We start from the raw sequence: 7,362 nt of genomic DNA on the forward strand, positions 1-7,362 counted from the left end.
TTCCAGGCGGGCCATGGCACCAGGATCCCCCACATTCCAGGCGGGCCATGGCACCAGGATCCCCCACATTCCAGGCGGGCCATGGCACCAGGATCTCCCACATTCCAGGCGGGCCATGGCACCAGGATCTCCCCATTCCAGGCAGGCCATGGCACCAGGATCTCCCCATGGATGATCAGTGTATGGCTGAGTATACAGCACAGTGTAAACATGGCTCAGGACAGCTGACTCATCAGGGGAGGAGACCTCAGCTCACTAACAACCATGGAATGGAGACCGGCCGGGGATGTGTACTGAGCTGTGCCCGCTCCGTCACTACACAGAACTCTACACAATCCATAATAATAATAAGAGAACACACGGACCATGGCAATGCTAAGACTACGTTAAGACAAACACATCCGGCTCCTCATTGCCCCCTCTCCGGGCCCCCACCGCCGCCGCCATCTTCCCACATACCTCACTACGGGATCACAAGCTGGAACTGTAGGCATTGCCAGATGCCGGCCCGTTAATATAGGGAACACGTGGCCCTGCCTACACTGTGTTCTATTGGCTGAACCCGGCGAATGGGGCGGGATCTACCCTGAGGGCTCATGTGACTGCTTAGCGCGTGACTGTTGTTATGATGTGGGGTGGGCTGGGTGTGTGGCGGAGGGGGAAGGGGCAATAGTGGGTGAGGGGGCAATAAACCTTGTGATGGGGGTATAGAGGACAACGACATTGGCATGGAGCAATTGTTCCTAATGTATTCGTCATGTCTGCTCTGATAAACTAGGTTCTGATTAGTCCGTGTTATGAATAACAATAATTAAAAAGATTGATTTTATTGTTAAACATTGAACAGGTTGCACTAGTACTAGGGAGAGGGGCAGGTTATTCATTATTATTAATTATTATTATTATAATTATAATATATACGGGATTTATATATACTCAGGGATAAACCAGGTTTATGTGAGAAATGTTATTAGCAAAATCTCCACTCCTCAAATGAAATCAATTTTATTTTTATATAATAAGTAGAATAAGGAGCACAATATATTCTTCTTTTATGGGAACAAATAAGTTTTATTAACTCCTCCATCCTAAAACCAATATAACAAATCCCATAGTTACCAGCCAAGTCCCAGGCCTCCGTTTTTATTTACTTATATAGCACCGACATAATACAGCGCTGTACAAAGTCCATAGTGATATGACTAACAAGACTCCCAATGTAATACCTATATGTATTCCACGTCCTAGTAATACACTACATACAGATAATGGCGGGTGAACATGAACCATGTGAATGGTGGGTGGAGGTAGAATACAAATGAATATATAATTGTATAAACAAAAAGGGGGATTCCTAGTTAGGGTTCCTCCAGAGGTTGTTGGGGGTTCCTGGAGCCATGATAAATCTGTGTCTCTGTGACTTCCCCCTGACCACCATACTAATGTACTGTGAGCTGTGCATATAGTGATTATATCTGAACATTATTTCAAGGGCTCCCCCATGTAAAGACATTGAGAAAGATTGATCTAGAGTGTCACCCATAGAGGTAATATATATTATAAAGCATAATTGGATAACTAGTAAGAATAAGGGAGCACTCTATCTTTTCAAGCCTAAAATCCAATGCAGTGTTTCTCCAGCAGGGTTCCTCCAGAGGCTGCTACGGGTTCCTTGAGTTAATATGTGATTCTCAGATCAGTTTAAGTGACACCAATGATCTTTTTGGCTGTAGGGGTGACATTCTTCCCACTGGCCAGCAATGTAAGAGGCCTTCTTCCCATTGATCACCACACTAATGTACTATAATTTATGGATATAGTAATTATAGTAGGGGATCCCTGAAAACCTGAAACTTATTTTAGGGGTTCTCCAACATTAAAAAGTTTGAGTAACACTGATCTATGGGGTTATGGGTTTGAAAACAAGTTGTAATGGGGAGTCAATAATGTGTATACAAGGTGGAAGCATGTTTAGGATGATAAAGTGGAAGGATGGTAAATGGTTAGAGCAACCCAGGTCAGAACTGTATGCTTGCCTGAACTAAAGAGTTTGAATGGACAAGTTTGGAACAGATTGTGTAAGAAAATACCAGAGGAGAAATGTAAAAAATCCATCATGGGACATTAGGTTGTGGTGACTAGAGAAGGATGTTGTTCACAGGGCGTAGGGTGAATTTAGGATGGTATCTGGAGATCGTCTACCAAGCTATGATAAAGTTCTTCACAATACAGACTAGCCCCACATGTTCTGAAGTTCTGGGATATGGGAATAATAGGTGCACATTACACAATGCAGTGCACTTGGCCCATTCACTGTCATGTGAGGGCCAGTCTATCAATATGCCGATACTTCAATGTTCGAACAGAAGCTTTATGAAGCATCAGACAGTAGTCAATGGATAAGAGTATTCATAAGAGGAAGATCTTGCTTATGATACATATTGTGCTCTAGTTAGCTTAGTTAAAGTAAACCTTCCTATTTCCCAAGCATGTAAACATAGCAGTGACTTCATACTCTGCTTCATCAGCTGTTTCAGATCTACTCATCCTTTCCTTAAAATGTGCAGCCTAAGCAGCTTAACTACTGACTGCTACTGATATGCATATTTTTAACTTTTTATCAAAAGTCAGCAGCTGAGCTCTAATCTCCTTCCCTAATGCTACCCCTGGCCTCCAAGAGCAAAGGTGACTATAAAGAGCTGAGATGTCCCTAAAATATGTCTGGCTTTATCCATATGTTGTATGAACCAAAACTCAACTTTAGCATCACAAAGAACAATACCTGTTGTTTGCATTTACCTGTAAGGGACAAAATACCCTGCCAAGTTGTGGAATTTAACAGTTGCATACAAAAACTATTGGATGTAATGCTTTAAATTGGTACAAATTGTCTGCCATTCTTAGGCTATATACACACATGCAATAATTGTCACTAGAATGGATCTTTCACAACCCTTTCCAACAACTAACGATTGCACGATGCATGAACAAGAGCTGTACATACAGCACCATTCTGCTCTATGGAGAGGGGAGGGGGAGAACGACAGAGCGGCACCCCACTGTGCTCACTCCCCCTTCACTTCCATTACAATTGTTCGTTGTCCAGCGTCCGTGGATCCGCCAGGACGGTCGTTCGGCCGATGGACGACGAATGCTGTACACACTCCAGATTCTAGTCTGATATCAGCCCTGTGCCGATTATCGGATGAGAACAATTGCACTCGTGTACCCAGCCTTATAGCCCAGTGCTTTGATCCTGTAGATCAGATGATTTGACTTCAGCTGCTTCATAACTGTTCTGGTTTATTAAAAACAGAACTGTTTTCCTTAACCCATACCTATTCATTCATTTAGATGTTCAATTTTATATAATGCAAAATGTTGTGCTTTCTGCATTTAAAAAGAAAAGAGAGGCCGGTAATTAAATAATGCCTCCTGTACAGCAGTCTTTTCTTTTCAGACAATGAGCTTTTGAGTTTTATTGTCATGGACATTCTAATCGCAAAAAAACATTGCAATCTAAGTTTGTCATGTAACTTTGCAAGGTTTAGAAAATGATTTTTTTTTTTTTTTTTTTACAAAAGTATAAGCTTGCACAATTATTTTTTATCTTCCTATTAGCTATTTTGTTTAATCTTTAATATACAGTGGATTTCATTAACACTAACAATTAACATTAACAATTCGGTATATCCGTATAGGTTTCCCTGTGTAGCGTTAATAAAATTAACAAGACCTAGTGAATATTCAGAAGCTACTCAGCTGGGTGTTCACATTTCTCTGATATTGGATTACTTTTAACTCAAGGAGATTCTGTTGAATTGTTAAGTACTGTATGGAAGAGTCCCAAATAACTGCTTTTACTATGCAGATGACTAACGTTTGTCTAAGCAATTCCATGAATACAAACAGGAAGGAATAAAAGGAAGACAGACTCTATGAGTTGTATGCAGATATCCAGAGACTCCTTCTTAACTTTTTGTTTATAAAACAGCTGAGGCTGTTATGCAAATAAATATTCACACATGTGTTTGATGTATATGCAGTCTTTTGCACAGCTCTATTTACTAATTTATACCATTTGCTAGTGGAATCTTGATCTTTTAAAGAAGAGTTTTTGGTGATCCCCCATGTGCTTGCTGAAAATAAAATGTTAGATCAATATGATTTTATTTTACAAGACCACTGATTACAGATTGCTCCTGGTATTATTAATATTATTAAACAGGATTCATATAGCGCCAACATATTACACAGCGTTGTTCCCACAAAATGATTTATGGTGGTTTGGGTGGCCGGATTTGTAACGTGTTTATGTGTATGTTTCTATATCTGATGCATGTTAAAGGAAGCCTGTTGCTAGACTAGGGACATTACATTGTTTATATACTCCTAACCAACCGTAAAGGGCCCCAGTCATCCAGAGAATTAAAGCCCCAACCATAGAACGAGCAACATGAATGCATAGAAGGAACTGGAGTCTTTAAGGTTTCCTTTAACCTTTAGACTACCTTATACATTTTCTATTCGCCATGACAATTTAATATGTGAACAAGCTCATGAATAGAACATCAGCCATATACTTGTTCTAAATTCTATCAACAGACTTTCCTGTATGATATCACTAAAATGCCACCCACGTTATTATAAATATAAAGGTTGCTAACCACAGTCCACTGGCTAACTTGCACCACCCAGGAGCATGGGACCACCAAATATAGTTTAGGATCAGGAATGGGAGAAAGTAGGTTCCTCAAATTTGCAAAATTCCAGGTGTGGAGTGAACCTTTAGGTTTTCATCCCCCCCCCCCACCTTGCAAAAAAGCTCATAAACACCGATTGTGCAACACATATAAGGTTTCAGCATGTACACTGGAGTAAAAAACACACACGGCTGTTACAGTGGCTGTTAGTGTGTTAGTGTGTCATTGGATGACTGTCAGCTGTTTTGTAGATGCGATATAAAGTCACCTGATCACATTTGTCTCAGAATGTTAGGTATCATCACAAATGTCAGAATAAAAGCAATAGTTTTAAGGACAGAGCTCAAAACTGAAAACCCATTAAAACCCTAAAAGCGTCACCTATGGACTATTTTGGGGACTGTGATTTCTTGCTGTTTTACAGCTATGCACAAGTTAAGGAGATGTTTTTTCTTTATTTGCACTGCATTTTTATATGAGGCCTAACTTGTGCTTGTATGGACTAAAATCAGTGTAAATGTTTTTACTAAAATATCAGGTATTATGAGTAGTAATCAAGTAATCAAGTCCAACATAAAACATTGAACAAGTACCTGCTTTCAGAAAATATATGTGCTTCAAAAAACGTAACATAAAAATGGCTCTGTCAGAGAAAGGGTTAATTCTTTGGCCCACCATATATGATTGTATGCCAGGTTGGGGTATTTTAGTTTGTCCTGTTTTGTAGGTGCATTCAGCTTTGACAAACTAAGAATATATTTAGCTTTTTTTTATTTTTTTTTAATGAAAATATACTTTTTTATAACTTGTTAACAATATACAAATTTATTAATGTTCATAGCATAGTCATTTTACATCTAGATCATGCAGATCACTATAGAAGTGGTGAAGTTTAATATAGACAAGTATAGTCAACATATACCTGGATGTTGGACAACCAATCCCATCACTTGACTAGCCAGCTTTACTGATATCAGTGATATTTTGGCCATTTGTTTGCTTCTACTCTCAAACATATGTTCTTTATGACCTCCATATAATCCCCATAGCCTTGTTAACCTTTGAACCTAATGAGGTAATGCATTCTTCTGATAAAAAAGGTGAGTTGGAGGAAATCTGTTAACATTCAGCAGCAGCACTAATTTCAGTTTTTGAATTATTACACAGTATTTATATAGCGCCATCATATTACGCAGCGCTGTACAAAGCCCATAGTCATGTCACTAACTGTCCCTCAAAATCTAATGCCAATCTATGTCTTAATGCAGTCTAAGGTCAATTTTTAGGGGTAGCCAATTAACCTAACTGCACGGGGAGAACCTGCAAACTCCATGCAGATGTGTCCTGGCTGAGATTCGAACCTGGGACCTAGCGCTGCAAAGGCCATAGAATGCAGACTTTTTATGGAAAGATTTCAAAAGTTTGACATATTTTAGCAGTACGGCTAGTGCCGTTATGTGCATACCATGGGCTTTATGAAAACTTAAGCAAAGCCAAATATTTGTCACAGTTATCAGTTGGTCTTGGGTGGGTGGCTTGAGAATGAATGGGGGACTGGAGGCTACAACCTCACCTGCAATTGCTGCTCTTTGTCTGTGCATCATCCTATATCTATATACTTATTATTATTATTATGGCAGGACATCCAAAGTGTGCTGTGGGACCCACTGATCTCTACGCATCTGGTATAACCAAAACTATAAGGACTTCTTTGTTCCTTAAATATTGTTGTTGCATTACCAGCCTTTGTATGTCTTTGTATCTTGTGAATGATAGTTGGAGCATTTCATTATACTTGTCCAATAACTGATATTAGTACTTTTAGTCCCCCTTCTATGGTACTAAAATTAGGAGGTATTCTGTAGTCCTAACATAACAGGTACAGTATGAGTGTTGTCACTGTAAATGTGGTAATGGTAGAATTACCAAGTTAGGTTACAAATGAAAAAAAAAATTTAGTGTGTCTGCACTGATACTCATACTGAATATATCATTTTGATGGGCTTTAAGAATGCACTCGACCTCCTTCAGACCTGGAACTGACCTGTGGGTTTTGTATTTCTATAGAATTATGTGGGAATGCACAAACTGTTTCAAGCACACAAAGCCTGTCAATGCAGCGGCTACATTTTTATTTTGGAGTTTAGATACACTTTCATTGCCTAACAACGTATTTTAATGTGTAAATAAGTATCTCTAATATGAAATACAAATGAATAGGTTTTATTGCTCAAAAAGCACATAGATAATACTGGGTGATAAGTGCTGATAGCATAATTTATTGTCATGTTCCAAGCAAAATTTTAAAACATAACCCTGTCGCATAGATATGTGTTGATAGTGTTTTGCAGGAAACAACTGCAGCAGTGGGTACTGTTTCCACCTTTCTTTCCTTCTCTTGTATTTACGATTGTTATACAGGTTGAAATTCAAAAATCCGGCAACCTCCAGACCTGAGGTGTGCTTGATTTTCCAAAATTCCAGATTTTTGAAGGTTATATATGCTGTGTATAATAAAATACCTGGCCCCTGCCCTAACCGAACTATTCAATCTCTCCCTTTCTACTGGTAAATACCCCTCAGCTTTTAAACATGCCATAATTCTCCCTATCCTAAAGAAACCCTCACTGGACCCCTCCCTACCCTCCAACTACCGCCC

General features: G+C 39.2%; 1 protein-coding gene across 1 annotated transcript in view; it reads right to left on the bottom strand.

Annotated features, from left to right (window-relative positions):
* Nucleotides 1–567, bottom strand: part of CTSL (cathepsin L) — a 5,395-nt gene extending 4,828 nt beyond the window's left edge. Inside the window, exon 1 of the mRNA XM_072404070.1 lies at nt 460–567. The gene's annotated coding sequence lies outside the window, so the exon portion shown is untranslated. The remainder of the gene's footprint in view (nt 1–459) is intronic.
* Between the last annotated feature and the right edge of the window lie 6,795 nt (nt 568–7,362).

The sequence above is a fragment of the Pyxicephalus adspersus genome, chromosome 3 (genome assembly GCF_032062135.1).
Source record: "Pyxicephalus adspersus chromosome 3, UCB_Pads_2.0, whole genome shotgun sequence".
NCBI lineage: Eukaryota > Metazoa > Chordata > Amphibia > Anura > Pyxicephalidae > Pyxicephalus > Pyxicephalus adspersus.